Raw genomic sequence first — 21,404 nt, 5'->3', positions numbered from 1 at the left:
AGCTGGTGCCTCACCCCTCTGGCAGCGCCCTGGGGTCAGGAGCCCTCACCTAACTTCTCCAGGGTGCTTTCCAGGTACTGGTCGAGTGGCTGAAGACATTTGTGCTGGCGGGAGCTTTCCTGGCAGCACACTGGAGGTGGAAGGTTTCAGGAGCACACCTTCACAGGAGAAGTGGGAACGTCCGTCTGTCCTATGGCCACTGGCACGGGGAGCTCTGTTCCTGCCCAGCCTCCCCTTGCCAGGGGCTGAAGCTATGAGTGAGCAGAGCCCAGTTAATTATCCAGAACCAGCATCCTGTGGTGGGGTGATATGGTTTGAAGCTGGCTCCCTGCCAAGTCTCCAAACCTTGCCACAAAAACTCCCCTCCACCTCCTGAACCAAGGAAAAAGAAAAAAAACCAAGAGAACCAAAATGAGAGAGAGACAGCTAAAGCAATATATATAAATATAGTTACACTTATATTACAGTTATATACAATTGAAATATATATACAATTTCAGAAGGAAAAGGGAAGGGGGAGGGGGAAGGAAAAAAGGAACAAAAACAAAATAAAATATACACCATCAATAGCCCAAGATCTAGCAACTAAAAGAATTAGCAGAATAATATCTTACTATTCCTTGAGACAGCAGCAAGTCACGCTGGAATGATCGCTGGCAACCTCCGCCTCCCAAGGTCGACAAGGCCTTACCAGGCCTCGCTCCCCAACCTGACAGACTCAACAGCAGGGAACCTGCACCTCCAAAGCCGCCGGAACGAAAGAGAGCGAAGGCCTCTCCCCCTTTCTTCTTATACCCCAGCTTACATAAAAATCGTAGGGAATACCGGGTAAATCTGGGCACTTCCTTGGTTACAAACTGGTCACCAAGGAAGGCCTAGACTAAACTACCCCATGGGGTAACGTGGAGCCATCCTGTGAAGCACATGCTTCCCCCTTGGCAGGTGGCAGGGACAGGTTCTCCCTTTCACATCAGCTCCATCGGCAGCAACTCTGCACGTACGTGAACAGTGGCCCCCGAAGTCACGGCTTCCCACTCTCAGGAAGAGGCAGCCTTCACTCTCAGGCAGATTTCTACTCTCTTTCCCATTTTTTTGAACTCCTGAGACAAGAGCAGGCATTGGCAGGGGTTGCCTGAGCCATGCAAAAATGCTATGGAGCTGAGATGAGCCTTGTCTGTGTGGTATTTTACTTCCTTCTCTGTGGCTGTCGCCTCCCTTTCCTGCCCAAGACTTTCTGACTTCCACTTTGTGAGATTAAACCACAAGAAAGGAATACTGGGAACTTTATTTTCTTTATGAAATTCCTCCCTTGTTTCCTCACTCCTCAGCCCTGCTGTGGAGGAGGGTTGAGCATGGTCCTCCCAGGCCTGAGAGTGCTGCTCCAATAAACTTTCTTCGTGTGCCAACCTGAAGCCTGGAGGACCATGCAGTGGAGTCAGGCAGTTTCCCTTTCCTGGTGGGAATTCCTCTGAAATGAGGGAGACCTGGAGAGACATGCAGGGGGTCAGTTGTGGTTATACCAGTCTCTGCTCACATACTGAACTGGCTGTGTGAGGTCTTTTGGAAGTTGAGGAGTCCTGTGAGGAGTTAACTCCATGGAGACTGATGGCTTCCTGGGGCTGAGCAAAAAGAGGCCTCATGGAATGAGCTCATGTTCAAGGGAAGCAGAACTTCAAAGAGGGCAGGCTTGTTTACTTACTACTGGTAACTTCATTCAGCTCTAATCTGTCTCTGCTGCTGGTTGCCAGTGGAGGTGGAGGAGTGCAGGGCTTCTCCCAGGCACAGCCTCTATCTGGCTCCAGGGCCTCCCACTCCCACCAGTGTTTGCTTAGCTGGGGTGGCTGGGCAGGGTGGGCAGGGTACTGGTGGAGCTGGGGCTGGCCAGCCATGCCCAGGGGAGCTTTCCTGAGGGCACTCGAGTGTGTGTGAGGGGAGGAAAGGGAGGTCAGGTGGCAAGGAGGAGCAGCCTGGATGCCGGGTTGGTAATATTACACTGCTGCCTGCTGGCTGTGCAGCAGCCTGCTGGGAGAGCCTCTCCTGTCTGGATGCAGCACACCGTGGAGCTGGGGGTCCAACATAGCACACGACCCAGGGGAAATGCAGCTCTGGGGGTGCCTCCTCACGCGGTGGGTCCCGGTCATGTCTCTGCGTCAGCCTCGAGCCGGGGTTGGGGGTCAGCTCTGCTGGGCTGCAGAGCCAGGTGGAATGTGGGAGAGCTCATCCTGTGCATCCTCAGCTTCTCCACGCCAGCCAAGCAGCCATTGGGGGGAGGCAGGTCCCAGTGGCCATCCCAAAAGGAGGGGCAGTTCTGTAGGTGTGCAGCAGACTTCCTCCGGCATCCCACTAACACCAGCAGGGTGTCCTGGGGTTGTCCACTGGCCAGGAATCCCCACTCCATTCCTCACATGTGTACAGCATCTTACATGGCTTTTCATGCCTCTTACACACGTGCTTTTTTACCCTTAAACACATATCTGGGCTTTTAGGAATACGAGGTGAGGTGGACTCTGTGTTAAGCTGCAGCTGGGGGCTGGAGCTCTGCTCAGAGGGCAGGCTGGGCAGGCACAGTGACAGTGACAGCTGCTGCTCTTGCCTTGCTCTGGAGCTGCTCAGCACCTGGGAGGTCACTTTCAGAAATTACTTTTTTTTTACTTTTCTGAGAGCTGTTGCATGGTCATTCTTGCTGAGTCAGGCACTCGTCCTAGAGAAATACTGGCTGAGAAATATTTATCACAGCACAAAGACATAAAGCAGCTGAATTAAGGTTCATGGGGCATTGAACCCCTTCAAACTTCCTGCAGAGAGTTTGGGCTTTCTGTTGCAGAGTTTAGAATTAGGGCAAGCAGAGAATGATGTTTCCCCATCTTTAGATATTGCACCACACAAAAGCAGGCCAGAATACACTGTGTGCACGTTACTAACCAACGTGGCTTTTTGTCAACAGAAGGCCCTGAAGGTGTGTTGGGTGGGGAAGGAGTTACCCACCCCTGCCAGTCTGTGTGCTTTCACACTGTGACCCAGCTGCCATCACAGCAGGTACATGCAGGAGGTAGCTGATGCTCCTCAAGCTCAGAGCTTCAAGGTTTAAATGTTGTGATGCACATAAAGAGTGCATGGGTCTGTGCACTGCAGCAGCATTTGGTAGAACAGTGATCTGGGAGGAAAGCAGAGACTGAAGGAGTATATGTCAGGTGTGGTGAGTTGTCCCAGGGGGCAGCTGAGCCCCCTCAGGGAGATGGGGGAGAGAATCAGAAGGGTAAAGGGGTGAGAACTGGTGGGCCGAGGTACAGACAGTTTACCAGGGGAAACAAAAGCTGTAGGTGCAGGCTCTCAGTCACTGCTCCCCACTGCAGGCAGGGGCTCAGCACCCCTGGGACAGGCACTGGGGACAACAAACCCCACCACTCCATCCCCCTTCCTCCTCCTTCCCCCAGCTTCACATGCTGAGCATGGGGCCCTGTGCTCTGGGATATCCCTTGGGCAGTGGGGTCCCAGCTGTGCCCCCTCCCAGCTCCCTGTGCCCCCCCAGCCTGGCACTGCCCATGAGGCCAGAGCAGAGCTTGGCTCTGTGCAGGCCTGGCCCGGCAAAGCTGAGCCGTGGTGAGTTGTGAGCCCTGACACAGCGGTCCCCGAGCTGTTAGTGCAGAGAATTAACTCAGCCCAGCCAAACCCAGTGCTTTTGGAAAACTTTCGTATGCATTTTACTTTTTCTAACCTTCCTGGTCCTTGAGGAGCCTGTGGGCTCTTAAACGGGACAGAAACTATCCTGCTCTCAGGTAAGTGGAGCATGGACTGGGGAAGCTGCTTTGGAAAGTCCCTCTCCATTATGAGCACTACAGAAAATCAATATTTAGGATCGACCTAAAGAGTAAGGATTGTTGTTTAGTTACTTTAAATCATGGCTGGGGAGAAAGAGAGAGTGAGAGAGAGACTCACGCAGAAATAGAGGTGCTGCTGTTGAGCTTCAGGGAAACAAAGAAGGAAATAACTGTGATAAAAATCAGTGAGAAGAAAGAAGAAAGAGATAAGAGGCTGGTTAATGATTGTAGTTTCTGGGGCCACCTGCCCTCAGCTGGGAGGTGGGATGATGAAAATCCCCCTTAGCCAAGGCATGGTCTTACAGAGAAATGTGTCTGCCTCTGTAATTCATGGGAAATGAGGGGTTCACAACCCATCACAGAGTAGAGGAAAGTTCAGTTCTTTGTAGTCAGGGAAGCACACATTGGAAGAGGATCCATGAGAAGTTTTTTTCCTTTATGAAGTGGTTTGTGGGATGGAGAGTTGTGAGCACCTGGGGGAAGAGAAAGCAAAGCAGGGTCTTCTCAGGTACCTCTGTGAGGCAGCTTCCAGCTCTGAGCCCTTCACCTGAGGTGATGGGGCACTGGAGGGTCTGTCTCTGCCAGGTAAAGGCACAGGGCTGGGAAAAGGGCCCGGGCAGATGGGATGGGGGCTTTCTGTGACCTGTGATTGTGGGCACAGGCAGCTGAGAATTTCTGCAAGATCTGGGTCTTTGCACAAGAAAGCAGATAGGGCTCTTATTTAAACACCAGCTTTAAATTTTGAAGAAACATGCATTTTTCTGGGATTTCTGCCACAGTATCAGGAACTTTAGATGGGATTTGTTTCAAAAAGTGTGAGACCTTTGCAGGACACTCTTACAGCCAAGTACCAGTGGCTGTGTGCACGATCCCAGCAGTGCTGCTGCTGGGAGATGCTGTGGCAAGGACAGTCTTCCCTGGACTCTTGAGAAGCAGCTCGTTTTCTAGGTCCTGAGAAATCCAGATTCAGTCCATACCTATGAAAGGATCTTCCCCCCACACACACCCCTCTTCCATTATAACAGTGTCCCTTATGTCTTCTCCCATGTTTTGTGTGTTACTGTTGGAGGGCAGGGAAATACTGCCACTGGGAACACAAGGATGCAGGGACACCCCTGCCCTCAGTGTTTGTCACTCAGAAGGTGCATTCCTCTTTGGGCTGTGCCCCCAGCTGATGCTGAGTTCCTCTGAGTTCCCCAGTGGGTTTGCTACTCCCTATTCCACCTCTGTGGATGCTCTGTGACAGAGAGAGGGGTGACTCCGTGCTGGCTGTGGGAGAGGGGCAGCAGTGAAAGCGTTAAGGCTGAGAGGGCAGAGCTGGAAGCAGCTCCAGCACTGGAATTTGGAGGAGTGGAGTTGCTGCCTTGGCACCAGCCCAGCTGGCAGAGATGCCCCGAGCCCAGCAGGGCAGAGCAGAGCTAATACAGAGCAGGTCCTGTGCTGCTGTGCCAGGGCTGGTGGCAGCTGTGGTGAGGGCACTGGGGACACTGGTTAGCAGCAGGCACTGCCTGCATGAATCTGCTGCGGGCTGTCAGCACCCTGCTCCCTGGCCCTGGGCTGGCTGCTCCGGAGCATTCCCTCTGCCTGCAGAGCCAGCAAAAGTTAATGGGTTTAGATAGTTACCATGGGGATAGGCTGAAGTGGAGCTCCCATTCTCCCTGGACTCACCAGCTGTGCATTACTCAGCCGTGCTGCCTAGGGGCTGGAGTGTGCCAGGAGCAGGGACTCCGGGAGTTATGAGATGCTGACCCTGCATAGGAGACACGTGAAGTTCTTCATCTCTCACTGGGTGATTTGTTGGTTGACTGCTTGGTGTCCTCAAAGGAAGAGGATGATCAGTGGCTAGATTTCCTGCCCAGGGGTGAAGGTAATGTGTATTTTATGACTTTATTTTGGGTGTTGCTTGGTTTCTCTTCCTTCTTCGGGGTGAGAACATAGTGGTGGGTGGAGGAGCCTTGTCAGGAGTAGCTGACAGGGCAGCACTCAGGTGAGCTCATGTGCTTTCCTGCTTGGAGGAGATGGGAAAATAGTCATTACTGTCACTTCAGGACTGAACTGGGGTTTGGAGCTCACACATCAAGCTGGGTGATGTTCTTTGCATTGGGTGGCTGGTTTTGGGACCACACAGGTAGAGCTGCTGCACTGACGGGGGGAGGAGGGTACACACAGGAGTTCGTGGTGTTACCTTTGAGTCTGAGGCACGAGCAGCCGTGGTACCTGGGTAGGGCTGCCTGTGAGAGGGCTGTTGGAAGAAACGGGCTGTTTGGAGCACAGAGAAGAGGCTCTTAGCAGTGATCTTGGCTTGGTTAGGATGTGTGCCCTGGAATATGCATTGGGTTGGAGGTCTGGGGGCTTGGATAAGAGAGCCCAGCACTGCAGGAGGATGTGTTGTTCCTGCCACCCTCTTGGTATGTTAACAGTGCCTGTGGCTCAGCAAACAGCAAATCTGTGGCTCAGTGGGAACCATGTATGTGGTGTGTCAGATACCTGAGGTTACTATGGGATGTCTTGGGGCTGGCAAGAGCCTCCTGAGAAGAGGAACTGACCTGGGAAGGGCAGTTTCCTCGTTCTCTCTGCCTGTCCTTAGTAGCAGTGTCTAGGCTTCCCTCCTAGCTTGACTTTTCCTCATGTGTTTTATTCTAAAGTATTTTGTATCCCAAAGAGGCTGGGTTGTGTTCAGGATGTTTCCTTCCCTTTTCCACCCTGCTTCCTGGTCCAAAACAAAGTTTCAGCATCTCAACTGAGCCTTATTGAGGCTTGGCAGGAGGTTTAGCAGGACCCTGCTGTTGGAACCTCCCTCTCTTTGGGTGAATAGCACTGGCGTCACCACTCCATTTCTGCAGGATCTCTGACCAGAAACAACACTCCTCCTACTGGGACATGGTGCAGAGCTGTGCCTGTGCAGGTCGAAGTCTGAGTGCTTTCAGGATGAGATTGCACAACCTCAAGGAAGAGCAGCATTCCAGGGCTTTTATTTCTGGGGGCCTAAGATTGTCAGACTGGGGATGTTCCAAGCTGCCGGTTACAGACAGGGCTGGTGTCTCTGCACAACCATCCTCTGCTGCCAGGGTTGAAAGCAGAGTTCAATAAGCTTAAAGTGTGTCCAGGATGACAGTTTGTATATCTTTAGGGGAACAATAGGGACAGCAGTTTCCCATCAAGATGAAGGGGTTTAAACACTCAGTATTACGAAGCGTCACTTCAAGGATTTAGGGCTCCACACCATGTTTCTGCCTGTCACCAGCACACATGGCCAGCCCTGGGGGACAGGAGCTTGGCCCCTTGTAGGGATGCTGATTCTGATGTGGGCAAGTGCTTGAGGAGCCAGAATGATCGACCTGACTCTTCTCACACAGACCTGTAAAGGCTGCACACGGTGACTCCCAGACTGGTTTGGGTTGGAAGGGACCTTAAAGACCATCCCATTCCAACCCCCTGTCATGGGCAGGGACACCTTCCACTAGCCCAGGTTGCTCCAACCCTGTCCAACCTGGCCTTGAACACTTACAGGGCTGGAGCATCCACAGTGGGATGGTTGTGATTGGTAAGTGGGACAGGATTTGATCATGTGTATATGGGATAAACAGCCCCATTGTGGTGGGACTTTTGACAGTGACTCTATGGGAGCAAGAACATTACATCATCTTTTCTTGACCTGCTGGGGGGGTTCTTCTTTTTTTTTCTTCCTTGTTTTTTTGGAAAGGGGAAGTGAATGCTGGTGAGCCCAGCTCTGACCCTGGCTTTGGTGAATGGTCCGTGTTGCCACAGTGTGTGTTTTTGTGGAATCTGGGAACTTCATCCTGAACACACAGCCCCACTTGTTACAAATATCAGACCTTTTACTGCTTGTCATGCTCTTCTCTTGATCTTTGGTATTTTTATAACTTCTGAACAGCTTTAAAAAGAACAGAAGGTGAACAAACTGCACCCACCTGGCAGTCTCCTCATTCTTTGTGCACTGATAAGGTGAAGGTGTTCTGCTAATATTTAACCCAGAAACCAAGCTAAAAAAAAGAGCTTCAGAGAAGACCAGAACAAGCAGAAACCCCAGGAACAGCCCTGAATAGCCTGAATATGGGGGGAGTACAGAACCATTCCCAGCAGGGAGTTTTGGAAATCCACTGGCAGTTCCCTCCCAGGGGCAGAGGACGTGTCAGTCGGTGTGGCCGTGGTGGCCTCATGGCACATTTGTCACTGAGGGTGTCCTTGAGCTGACTGGATACAAACGGCACTAAAACCATGCAAACTTCCACAGGTGTAAATGTGTGAGGAAAGCAGTTTCTCTGTGCTGCTGCAGGAGTGGCTCAGGTGGGTTGGACGTGCTGCCCAGGCTGAGGGCTCACCCAGCCTGGGGCTTGGGTGCTCGACAAGAGTTGACTCTGAGATTTCCTTGAGGACCAGACCAGACGTGTCAGTCATCCCTGGTGCTTTTGGAGTCCTCTGTGGGGACGGGCTCTGTGGCCTCTCGAAGCACCAAGCCTGGAAGAGCTGCAGTGATGGTTTTCCTAAGGTGTGGAAGTGAATTGATTTGTGTTGTTTGTGTCAGGACCAAATGTGCCAGTTCAACTCATGTTCCATCTGCTGAACAGCTCCAGGGGTCACAGGTGTCATTGCTGCTGTGTACTCACCATGTGCCCACAGGCACTGCCATGCAGGAGATGGTCTCAGCCTGGTTTTGGGGTAATCAAATTAAACTTGGGTACTGAGCTTCAGATTTTTAATTAGTTCTGCTCTGACTTTGCCAGTAAATATCGGCATTGTCATTTTTCTTGGAATGCCCTGATTTTGCCCCTCTGTCTTTTCTTTCACCCACTGGTGCATCCCCTCCATCAGGAGCTTGAGTTTCAACTGTGCTGATGGATTTCTCAGGCCAGAGCTGCCCAACTCAGTTCTCATCTGCTTTCTGTAGTTCAGAATTTCTGTTTTAATTCCAAAACTGCTTTCACAGCTGCTTAAAACAACACACTGTTATAATAGCTTTATTTTTGCAGTGGAGAAGATGAGACTGATAGAGGGAGATCACAGCAAGCAGGAACCCAGGTTGTTGCAGCCAGTTTATTTGAAATAAGAGGTGATGGGGTGGGGACAGGAGGAAAACTGCTGATTTTTGAAGTGAAAAGGGTGACTGTAGACAAATCTGGCATTTCCCTCCCTCTACCCTTGAACCATGTGCTGCAGTAGGGTCTCTGCAGCTCTTTGTTGTCCAACCTGGGAGCTGGGCTGGCAGGAGAGCCGTGCTCGGGAAGGCTGGGGGAACTGGTGCCCCCTGTGCTCTTGGCTGCACCTGAACAGGAACATCTGACAGGCCTTAGAGAACTGGACCTAGACTTCAATAGTCTGAGTGCTGGAGAAATAAAAAAGATGCTGGCACAAAGAGTGTGAGCCAAGGCCACCAGCTTGGGGCTGCACAGGTTGCTGGACACTGGCTCACACAGGTGAGTATTTCTCTGTGGCTGATGAGCATACTCTGCACAGAATAAATAACAGCCCTGCTGTAGTCCGGGCTGTAATTCTGCTGAGGGCTTTGTGCAGTCCAGGTGTGCACACTGAGTCCCTCGAGCCAGCCCTGCTGTCCAGAACTGCAGTTCTTCTCCTGTGCCAGGTTCATTCCCAGGATGACCTTTCTGCTCCTTTGCCTTCTGGGAGCTGACAGAGGGGATGGCAAGGAAAAGAGGGGCTGAAGGAGCAGGAGTGTGCTGCTCCTCCAAGCTCCACAGGTGTCATTGGCAGCGAGACGTTTGTGGCTGGTTGTGCAGGTGTTCCACAGGAAATGTACTGAGAGATGAGGGACTTTGAGCTGCTGTTGGGGGAGAATGTGCTTGGCTGCTCCAGTGGCAGGACATGAGACAGTTTTCCCTGTCCAAGCACCAGCCTTTGCAGGGTTTTACAGAAAAGGTGTGTGACTCAGTCTCCCCATTCATTTCCTAATGCTGCCCAGGGGGTACAGAGCAGTTCATTTCTTTCCGGTATGGGGAGAAGTGAAGACCTGGGTTTGGGACTGGGGAAATCTGTGTGCTCAGCACAAAGCTGAAAATGGCTTTTCCTGAGGACAACAGTTTGGGCACCCTTACTCTTCCCAGGCTGTCCCTGTGTCTGATCAGGAGCCAGTCCCTTCTCTCTGTTTGTTTTGCCTTCAGCAGAACAGGGACGGTGCTGACCCTGGGGCATTTTGGGGGATACTCTATTGTGTGGCACATCCTGCCACGCTTCTTGTGCTGAGTTTCAAAGCACTTTCCCTCTCCCTGAGGAGTATCTGCACACGGATGTTTATACTCTAAAAAGCATCAATTACTGCTAAGTAACAATAAGAGTTACTGCCTCTGAAATGATGCTGGAAACTGGTTAAAACCATTAAAAGACGTTGCATGTTGTGTACTAAGCAGAAGAGCCAAAGCAGTGTGAAGGAACTCTCAAAAATGCTTAATGTGATCAAAGAGTTTTTAACAGGACAGAGAAGGGCAGACTGGGGGGATCTCAGCAAGGCAGAGCTGAGCCCTGGCTGAAATGTCCCCAGAAAGGCTGGAATTCTGTGGAAACGAGACTCCAGGAATCAGCTGCAGGTCTGGGGGCTTTTTGTTTGATTTGTAACCGGTAAAATGAGGATTTCTATTGAGTTGGTTTCTACTGGTGACATCCAATGTCCTGATCTCTCATTTTTCCGAAGGGGACTCTTTCTCCCTGGCTCTCTCTGGCCACTGCTGTGCTTGGAGCTGATGTTCTTGTGCAGTGAATGTTGCAACCCAAGTTCTCTGTCCTGAAGGGGCACGAGGCAGCTCTGAGCCCGGTGTTGTGCAGCTGGAGGGAGCAGTGGGTTTCTCCACACTCACTGTTTTCCATTTATCAGTGTCATGGTCACCTGCTGTGTTCTTGCCATGAAACTCAGTCTCTACTCACGGGCTGCCATAGTCCTGTCTGCCCTTGGAATCATTAGAAGGCTTTCTCACCTCTCTCATCCCCTCTCCAGGTCTCTCATTGATGAGCAGATCCTGGTGTGCATCCCTGTGTTCCCCACATAGATGTCTCTCCTCTGCAAGAGTGGTTCTTTACCCCTACCTCTTCTAATCCTTGATTTGTCCCTGTAGAAACCTTTCCTCTTGTCCCATGGCTCTGGAGGTTTTATAAAAGCTTTTGGTGAGGATCTTGGAGACTTTGTGGAAAGGCAGGTGGGCTGTGTCACATCCATACACATGGGCACTGTCCAGTCCAGCCCCCTCCAGGTTTCTGTTACAGCAGCTGGATTGACACTGCCCGAGTAGGTCAGATTCCTCTTGGGGGCCATGATATTGGATAAAGCCTCTGTTTTGTTTTGGAAAATGTTTTAGGCAGTGGCACCCTGTGCTTGGGTGGAATCAGCTCCTTGGGTTCAGTGAGTGGGTAAATGGGGGTTGGTGATGCACCAACGGCAGACTTGGGGGTGGAGAGGTCTCCTGGGCCCTGAGTTCTGGTGTTTATTGGTGTAAGCAGACCCTGCAGGTCCAGAATAGGGGGTTTGTGGTCTTCAGCTCCAGTAGCACCGACTGCAGTCTCCAGTTGTTCTTTTCTACATGTCCATGGGTGGTTGTAACCAGAGGTGGGACACTTGGGCTGTTTTGCAGTGCTGTTATTGGTCTGGCACTTGAGGCAAGTCCCCAAGGCTGGGGATGCAGCCCAGCACCACTAGGACATGGGACAAGGTGCGGCAACACCTGGCAAGGCTTTCAAGATCCCTCTGTGCTGCTTCAGAGAGAGCTGGGGGTAATTGCCAGGGTGGTTTGGGGCACACGGGAATGCTGCTGTGAGAGCTGAAAATGTAAGACTTGTGCAAATAGCAAGCGGCAGTTGATGGTATCACTGTGACTCCTGAGACTTCTTTTTTTTCCCCAATTGTTTTATTTTTATAAATTTTTATAAATATAGCAACTGGAAAAACAAAACAACCCTAAAAATGCCAGAGTTGGTACCAGTGGGTGTACAGTGGCATCTGCAGTGACAGAGTTCATCTGAGCACATGCCAGCAATTAAGATGAGAAAACTGCTGCTCTGGACCGTGCAGATCTTTAAGCCTTTAAGAAGTAGGACACTCATGATGAATGTTCAGAGCCTGTCTCAGGTTCAGTAAATGTGCAAGGCATTGCTTTAGTTTGAAGCAACAACTCTTCATATGCTTGTGAATGTGCTGCCCAAAAAAAGACATTAAAATGCAGCCTGATGGTCAAGATGAGCAGGATGGAGACTGTTTTGGGGACTATGGATTTGGGTTTCTTTGTGTGCTGCCATGTTACCATTGGCCAGTGAGGTCTGGCAGAGGATCAGTGGATAAAGAACCTCAGTTCAGGAGTGGAAAGCTGAAACTAGACAAATCTTGTGTAAAAAGAGACTATCTTTGGGAGTTCAGGTTGCGGATGGTGAGAACAGGTAGAATCCAGCAGTGCTTGGATCCTCTTGCTGTGTTACTGTGTTGGATATCTCCTCTGACCTCAGCCTTAGCTCCAGCAGGTGTTCCAGGCTGGAGAGCAGGAATCCCTGCAAGAATGACTCAATTACCACAATAGTTGCCTTCTGACTTTTAAATTCCAGGATTTGGAGTCCTGTTCTGAATCCCTGTCCTTGCAAGGAGCCCATGTCTCCCACCCATGCTCTGATCCTTTCTCCTGTGTTGTGTCTGCCATGCCTGCTGAGAGCTCAGGACTGTCCCAGTCTGGAGCCTTCCCAGAGCCTGTATTTCTGTCCCAGTTGTGCTCATGGTGGCCACTGATGATGGTCTCTGCTTGGGGAAGAATCACAGGGGTTTGAAGCTTTCACAAGTTATTTTGGACAGGCACTGAGCTCTAGTTCCTGTCCAGCTCCAGCCTTCAGGATGTCTAGGATTGAAATGCCTCATCCAGGGAAGGATTCAGCCAGATCAAGATTTCTCAAGATTTCTACTCTCTGGCAAATTTGCTTTTCTTAAAGGTGTCTCTCTAACCTACCTCTGATTCCTGTGCAGTGCTGAGGGTGGGACAAGGGGCAGCTGAGCACTAAAGAACCCCTGGAGGGGTGGCCTGCAGGACAGCCTTCAGAGGGGCTTTGGGATGGGCATGAGTGGTGTGCTCAGGCTGCTCAGAAACCACCCCCTACCCCTCCAGACACTGCAGTGGTCACTACTGAGGTCTCCAGGGAGAAGTGTGGGAGCTCCAACTGCACCTGAGAGTACAGAGCTCTTGGCACAGAAAATGGAGATGTGGAGTTTGGGCTGGTAAATAGTAGAGAAAGGCAGGAAACTTTCTGCAACTTCAGTATTTCTGTTCCATATTTTCCTACATGGTTTGGCTTTGTAATTCTTGTCCCAAGGACTTAATTTTGTCTTCTTCAAGCTGTGCCAAGCCTGAGATAAGCTTGGGTGACAAATGCTGCTTTCTCTGACTACCCTCAGAGTGTGGATGGCAACTGTGAGAGCCTGCTGTAGGTGACAGTTTGAGTCACAGTGTGATGGGCAGCTGCAGGTGCTTCTGTGCCATGTGTCAGCTGGCAGGGGGCACACTGGCATTAGGAAGTAGAGCCTGAAATCCTGAATTCGCTTTGTGTCTGCAGGGAGCTCACAATTCTTGTGTAAACTAATCCTTCAGTGATCAATAACACCATGAGTGATGTCTGACTTTTCTTTGGCTCTAAGTTCAGCTGGTTTTCGTCCTGGATGTTTAGGGGAATGTTTCTCACTGTGCCAAATGGATCCGATGCCAGCCGGCCCAACAAGGAGCCAGCTCACTGCTCCGTGTCTGCCCTGGTGCTGGATGCCTGTATGACCCAAAACAAGACAGTTCAGCCAGCAGAAAACTTCTTTTGAGTAGTTTTCTGTTCCCATAATGAGCTGAAATGGTTAACCATGAGTTCAGATCGCTGAATAATTCAGGTCAGAAGGGATCTCTGGAGGCTGCTGGCTCAGCTAGCAGCTAGACCTAAAGCAAGGCCAGCTTTGGAGCTGGTTAAGTTTGCTCAGAGCTCAGGTGAGCTGTGGGGCAGAGAGATGCTGCTTTTCTCAGCAACAGCAAACTGTGGATTTTTTAAGTAAGAGGAGCCCTGCTTGATTTTCTGAAAATGTGGCTCAGTGGCTTCTACAAGGAAGAAGGAAGTGGGGATGTCTCTGGCAGCTGCTTACTGTTGGGCTGTCACTGTCTCCAGCTGAATCACAAAATCACAGAAGATCCTGAGCTGGAAGGGACCCACAAGGATCATCCAGTCCAACCCCGGGCTCTGCACAGACACCCCAACAATCCCACCCTGTCCCTCAGAGCATTGTCCAAACCCTCCTGCAGCTCTGGCAGCCTTGGGGCTGTACCCACTGCCCTGGGGAGCCTGGGCAGTGCCCAGCCAGCCTCTGGGGGAAGAACCTTTTCCTGAGATCCAACCTGAGCCTGCCCTGACACAGCTCCAGCCGTTCCCTGGCTGCTGTCCCTGCTCCCCAGAGCAGAGATCGAGCTGTCCCTCGGGAGGAGCTGCAGCCCCCACTGAGCTCTGCCCTCAGTCTGCTCTGCTCCAGCTGCACACACCAAGTGCCCTCAGCTGCTCCTTGTGTGGCCCCTCCAGACTCTTCAGCGTCTTTGTGGCCCTTCTTTGGACACTCTTTAATAGCTTTAGTTTCTTAATAATTAAGAAGCAGTAATAATATGAATAAGTTGCAGTAAATGGAAGCTTTTGGCAGTTAAAGGAGATGTGAGCAGTGGTTGGAGCGGTGAGATAATCCTGCTTGCTGGACACAGTTGTTCCCACCTCTGGAGCTCTGTGTATGCCAGGTTGGGTGCAGACAGGGCTGAGTGCTCAGCACTGCTCCTTCCACAGCAATCCTATGCTTCTAGACAAGGTCCATGTGACAGCAGGGCTTGAAATCCTGCAGGAAAATAACAGGCCACTGAAGGGAAACTTCAGACTTCTTTCGGAAGCATCCAGTCACCCCAGTGCCTGGGGGATGAGACAGAGTATGGGCAGCAGTATCCCTGTGTTTTGGAGGCTGCACCATGGCTGTGTGGGTGAGCTGTGGGATGACTCTGCTCTGGAGCTCTTGGTGTCTCCTCAGGATGAGTGCAGCTCTGCATCAGGCAGGGCAAGAGAAAGGAATTAACACTGGCTGTTGTTTTCTCACATTCTGGTTAAAATCCAACAAAAGTCCAGGCAATCTGCTGAGTGGTGTTGGATTATGGGAGTATAAGACCTCATTTCATTAAAGCACTCTGGGTCAGAAAAATGTGCATTGCATCAGTGTGGTGGCAGCAGCCCCAGGGAGAAGAGCAGTGCCTGTTCTGCAGTGTGCTCAGGGCTGTGCTCAGAGCTGTGCTCAGGGCTGTGCTCAGAGCTGGGCTCAGCACCACTGCTGGGCACACAGCACCAATGGAGCTCACAGGCTGTGTCTCTGCCCTGGGCTGGCTGCACATTTACACGTCATTTCCCTGTTCCGTTGAACAACCTCCTGAGCTGTGGCAGCTCCTGCATCCCTGCAGGAGCTGTGGCTGTGGCAGGGACCAGAATGTGCTGCCAGGGGCACAGGCACAGTGGGAACTCCTCTGGGTGGCTGAATGACATGAGGTGTCCCATCATGGGATCTGCCTGCGCCCACTTACGGGCTTTTATTGCCCAAAACCCAAACCCAATTCTCTAAGCCTGGCAAATTACTATTACCTGTGTTGTCTTTACAGCTGAAGTGGGCACCAGATGTTTCTTGCATTTATTTCACCAAAAGATGAAGTCAGTTTTTACTATAAAATTATACAGTGAGAGCTTGCACCCCAGGAGTTCACCTGGCAGCAGTTTCTTTTTCCCTGGCACTGGGTTCCCAGCAATGTGATCCCAGCCTGGGAACCAAGGGTGCAGTCCAGCTGCTCTACCTACTGCATCCCAACTTCCCAAATGCACCATTTCTGTGGGTTTGTCACAGGAAAAACTGAGATCACCGTGGGTTTGCTTCACTGCTTGTCTGTAGAATCCTCAATTTCTCCTCCAGCTTAGAGAAAGATCATTGTGGCACTTGGTTTAGACACTGAGCATTGTGCAGATCTCAAATGAAATGTCCTCCACCTTTGCTTCCACATCACTTTGATGTTTGATATTTTTTTTGAAGTATGGAATGTTTTAGAATCGTGCAGTCACAGACTGGTTTGGGTTGGAAGGGACCTTAAAGCTCCTCTAGTCCCACTCCCTGCCATGGGCAGGGACACCTTCCACCAGCCCAGGTTGCTCCAAGCCCCGTCCAACCTGGCCTTGGACACTTCCAGGGCTGGGGCAGCCACAGCTTCTCTGGGCACCCTGTGCCATTTTACTTGTGTTTATCCTTGTTCTGTCAACTTGGGGGATTCTGATAAATCCTGTAATGCAAACATTTCAGCCGTGCACACGAGGCCAGAGCCCCCACGATTCCCACCTGTGCCATTGCTCCCTGCTCAGTGCCAGATGTCACCTGTAGCAGGTGACACTGATTCTCCTGGAAAACCATCAGCTACAAGAAGCACTTGAGCTATCGTATTCATTTTCTTACCAGCATTGCTGTTAATATTAGCATTTCAGACAAGGAGTAGTAAAACCCTGTTTCTCCCACAATTCCTTGTGTCAGCCTGACACAAAAAAGTCATTACTTGGGAAGTCAGACAGATTCTGAGTGACTGTGTGCTTCTTCCCAGCTTTTGATACAGAATGCTAATGCACAAAAGCAAGGAAATAAAATTCAGACTAAATCTTACCCTACCCACATGACAAGCAGAATGGGGCTGGATCCTGCATGCACCATGTTATTTGGGTTGGAAAGGACCTTAAAGCTCATCTCCTTCCTGCAGTGGGCAGGGACACCTTCCGCTAGCCCAGGTTGCTCCATGCCCCGTCCAGCCCGGCCTTGAACACTTCTAGGATAGGGCAACCACAGCTTCATTGTGCCAAGGGAATGACTCCTTGCTCACAGTATCTGCTCATAAAATCCTCATTAAAGAACCCTAAAATCTCTGTATGTGCCCACAGTTGTGCCATCCTGGTATCAATCTTTTATTGCACTCTGTTTCCTTGGCCAAGAGTTTTTTCCTTAACTACAAAGCCCCTCACTTCAAAAGTGTTTGTGTCTTTCTAACTCCTTGCCCCTATGTTTAATACACATTGAGGTTTCCAGGTGTGAGAAACAAGACATCCTAAAGGTCACTCTGCATTTTTCAGAATACAGGAGGATGTTTGTTTGTTTCTTTTTAGCAGAATTTTAAAACTGAAGGAAATATTGGTCTGCTGAGCTGGGCCAGCTCATCTCTAGCCTTTAGCAGGACTTAGGAAAGATGAATGACCAAATTTAGAGGATCTGTGGGCAAATTTACCAGAAATCTGGTTTTGTCATGGAAAGTGTGAGAAGATAAGAAGGAACAGACTTGCCTCTGGCAGTACCTGAGAGGAGAGGAGGGGACAGCTGGTCCAGCTGAGATGAGCTATTACAGGAGCAGTGATCCTTGCAGGCATCAAGGATGGAGCTGGTCCCTTCTACTGCAGTTCAGTGGAAATTTAGGACGGAGCAAATTTGACTTCAGCCTTGAGGGAGGGATTTCCCAGCACAGTCCTGACTATCAGGCAGGTCTTGGCTGATCCTTCCCTAGGAATGCTCTCAGAGCCTTTTACGTGGTCGCTGGCAGGTCACCACTCGCAGAAGGAAGAGCTGTAGGTGTTTGTAGCTGTGTGTTTGGTTCTTGTTCTGGCACGGAGAGCAGTGCCCCCGCTCAGGGGACTGTGAGTACTCCAGGTTTTTCCGTGTGACTCTGTATAAAAATGGAGGCTGCTCTTGTTTCATTCTCGCCTGATTTAATTATATTTGCTTTTCTCTTTTATTTCAGTTGTGATTCCAAGAGCCCTTTACCTGCCTCCGAAGTAACTCGGAGAAACCTAGCATGCACAGTAGCACAAAGACTGTTTTGGGGCATCAACAAGGGGCAAAGGCGTCGCAAAACAGGGAAGAAGCGTGGTCGAACGACCAAAGCGCTAATCCACCACCCCATGCCTACACCCTCCAAGTCAGTGGAGCCTTTGAAATTCCCCAGAAAGAGAGGCCCCAAGCCTGGCAGTAAGTAAAAGCTGATGCTGATGCAGGCGGGTGAACAGCAGATGCTACAGGTCCTGCAGGATGGGCATGCGTGTGTTTTGTGCACGTTTGTCTCAGCCTCTGGCTGTGTGACTGCAGCAAGTAGGAGACCCGAGGGGTATGTGGGCTGGGAGCATCCTCAGAGTCCAACCCCAGAGCTGTAGAGAATGTCTGTGTCCTAAAGATCATTTCCATCAAGAAAACCGTGTCTTTGGAAGTGCATTGGCTGTGGAGTAGCATGGCAGATGCTGGGAGCACGACAGGGTGGCCAAACGGTAGAATAAGTTCTCCTGTCCTTGTATGTGGCTGGTCTGAGTCAAACTGAGGTGGCAGATCTCAGGCTTGTTATTTTTCAGGATTGTGGTTTATAAATACACACCTTTGATTACTACGTTCTTGGGACACCCCGTCGTCACCATCAGAAATGTGTCATGTTCCACAGTGCCTTGTCTGTTGATGCAGAGGAGGAGTTTAGTGACACGGGTGGTAAAGAAGAGCAGGGATTAAAAGGAGAAAATATCTCCTCTTTTTTCTGCAGAGGAAACCTAGGACATTGCTGAACCCAGCACCCACCTCTCCAACAACCAGTACCCCCAGAGCCAGACACAAGCCCTGTGCCCCAGGCCCTGCTACAATCCCCAGCTCTGCATGCAGGCTCCCACAGGTAAGGAAGGGTCTCAGACCACATTCTTGACAGAATTGCCACAGTTAGGAACGGCAGCAGGCAGACAGTGACACCCCCAGGAGAGTCCCCATTTCTTCCTAGCCTGTAAACCAGCAATCTTTACAGCTCCAGGAGGCTGGCTGCGAGAGGCACTGAGTCCAGATCAGCTGTTCGTTTATCTCTCTGTCCACTTGGAATAATGAAGTCGTAGGAAGATGCAAGGCCCCCTGTTGAGTGTAGAGACCCCTGTTGAGTGCATGTTGATGACTCCACAGCTCTCCAGGGACACTGCTCATGGCCCTTCATGCCTGGGGGCACTCGAGTGTGCAGTGACCTTTGTGAGCTCCTGAGCTCTCCCACACCGTGCCAGGCACAGCTGCTGGAGCTGCACAAGGGGCAGAACAGTTACCAAAGGGCTGTGATCTGTCAGGTCCAGCCAGGATACCAAGACACTCAGGGAGAGGGAGGGAGTAGGGGAGGAGGAGGAGTGGCAGTGAAGAGTATGTACACTGCTGCAGATGTGAGTGCAGCTGAGGATGAATCTGGCCAGGAAAGTCTTAATGCAAAGCTGCTTTTGTACATGTTGAGGTCAAGCTCTGGGATATGGGCTGAGCCCTCTGTTTCCCCAGAATGTAATTGACCAGTTTTTCAGAGGAACCTAAAGAACCAAGTTTCCCTAAAAAGAAAACCCTGTAGGAACCCCTAAAAAGTGGGAGTTGCGTTCCTTCATCCCCTCTGAACATGACCTGGCTGGTGTGGAAACCACTTTACAGACTGACTGCAGGGAGAAACAGCAGCAGCTTGGAAAGTAGCGTGAGGCAGGAAGGTTTTGGAGGCAGTTTCCCTCTAGAAGCAGCTCTGCTGTGAGGATGCAGACAGGCAGTCGTGGTGGATTACCCCTTGTGAGCCATTGGATAATCTTAAAATCTCAGCATCTCTCAAGTTGGATTTTAGGCATCTGTTTCTTGCTTTCTTGAGTGGGTTAATGGCAAACACATTTCTCACCTTGGCAGTTTGCATTTACTTGAACAAGAATGGCAGCACTGGGCCCCACCTAGACAAGGAAGAAGGTTCAGCAGCTGCCAGACCATTTTGGACCAGCTCGAGCTTCTGTTGTCCTGCAGCAAGCAGTACAGGCCTGCATTGATTGTGCTTATCATCAGAAAACAGTCTTCTCCTTCTTAAAACAAGGCCACGGGGGAGAGGTCATCTCAGGTGAGAATGGGCCCACAGCACTTTGCCTTCAGAGAGGTCGTTGCAAGAGTTCTCTCATTGGAAGACGTTCTGTCCTGGAGCCTGGTGCAGCCACAGGCCGGGGGCAGACAGAAGAGTTCTGTCTTCTCTTTCTTGCCACACATCTGTGTCAGTGAAGCAGCAGCTGGTGGCTGACTCGGAGCAGAGCAGTTCCCATGGCCTGCGGGCACAGCTGTGGGAGCAGGCAGTGAGCAGGCAGTGAGCAGCCCTGGCATCAGCCTGGGCACCATCCTGCCCCAACCGACCGTCCCCTGCGCTGCCCACGGCCCCGGGAGGAGGCACAGCGGGGGGGATTCTCACAGCTCCTCATGGAAAGAAAAGAAACTACCCACGTTTTTGGGTTTTTAATGGTCCTTTTAAGCCCGTGTGTAGCTGGGTCTGGGAGTGCAGGCCCCTCCTGGAATCCTTTCGGTTCCCTGGACCGTGGCTCCCCCGCGCTGCCGCCTGCCCGGTGCTGGGAGCAGCAGGCTGGTCCCGGCCTGTCCCGGCGCTGTGCCAGCCCCAGGCAGTGGCTGTTGTTGGCTCCAGACTAGCCCAGCGATGCTGAGATCCAGGAGCTGTGCGGCCCTGGGCGTAGCCTCCGCCTCGGCGGGGGGTTCACGTGTTGGGCTCTGTTTGTTTCTGTCTCCAGCTGTGTTTGATCGGGAACAGCACACTCTGAACCTGCCAGCAGTAAACAGTATCACCTACGTCCTCCGCTTCCTGGAGAAGCTGTGCCACAATCTGCGCAGTGACAACCTCTTTGGGAACCAGCCTTTCTCTCAGAACAGCCACATGCAGCGCTCACACGAGTACGACCACGACAGGTATCTACCAGGTAGGAGCTGGGGCGGGGGCGGCACTGTAGGGACCCCCAGTGCTCCATGTCTTAACCCAGATTTTATCTCTATCTCTGGAGGCAGGGCTGTGTACCAGAGCCCTCTCACAGGGTTCATTACATCACACCCAGTGTCGTGCACATGCCCGCAGGGCTCTTGCAAGAATCCAGCTGCGTTTTCTGCCTGTCAGTTTGATTTCCATCTCCGCTCTAGGTTTCCGCTCATCCGTGCTGTCTCCTTGTCTTCCCTCCTCTCCTCATCCCCCAGTCCTCCCTGCTCCCTGTAATCTGATTATGGTGACTTCATAAGGTGAGCGAGTGCATGAGAGTGATAACGTGCAGCAGGTGAACTGGAATCAGGAATGAATTAGAGCCACAGTGGCCGTGGACCCGCTGCCAGCGCGTCCAGCCCTCGGTGACAGCGTGGCCCTTCACAGGTGATGGTCGTGCAGCAATCCAAGGCAGAGGTGGTTTTGTTGTCCTTGATGGCTGATGCTCTGCTGCATTGACTGGCACACCCCAGCTAGACAGTTCATGCCACAGTACAGGTCATCAGTCTGCAAAACTGCTCTTAAGCCAAAATAAGCCCAGTAGCTCCCCCCACAGTGCTGGGTAGTGGCAGCAGTCCTGGGGCTTGGCTGCCCCCTCAGGCTTTCTGGGGGTTCTGGGGGAACTCCTGCTCTAGGAGTGCCGGTTGTGGAGAGCATCAAAGCTGTCTGCACCCTCTTAGGTGGCTGACAGGTGCTCATCTCCTCTCCTGTCTTGCTTTCTGCCTCCCCAGTCAGCAAATAGCTATTGTGTTCT

The 21,404-nt window shown here is 51.4% G+C and overlaps 1 protein-coding gene and 1 long non-coding RNA gene across 4 annotated transcripts in view; both read left to right on the top strand.

Annotated features, from left to right (window-relative positions):
- Window positions 1-21,404, top strand: part of SCMH1 (Scm polycomb group protein homolog 1) — a 71,248-nt gene that overhangs the window by 34,141 nt on the left and 15,703 nt on the right. The window lies entirely within an intron of this gene.
- Window positions 5,475-19,705, top strand: LOC116797997. The gene is made up of 3 exons (XR_004360795.1): window positions 5,475-5,685; window positions 18,404-18,529; window positions 19,543-19,705. It is a non-coding gene; the product is annotated as an uncharacterized LOC116797997 (long non-coding RNA).

This window comes from Chiroxiphia lanceolata, chromosome 24 (genome assembly GCF_009829145.1).
Source record: "Chiroxiphia lanceolata isolate bChiLan1 chromosome 24, bChiLan1.pri, whole genome shotgun sequence".
Taxonomy (NCBI): domain Eukaryota; kingdom Metazoa; phylum Chordata; class Aves; order Passeriformes; family Pipridae; genus Chiroxiphia; species Chiroxiphia lanceolata.
The sequence above is the reverse complement of the archived record's forward strand: the minus strand, read 5'-3'. Positions and strand labels throughout refer to the sequence as shown.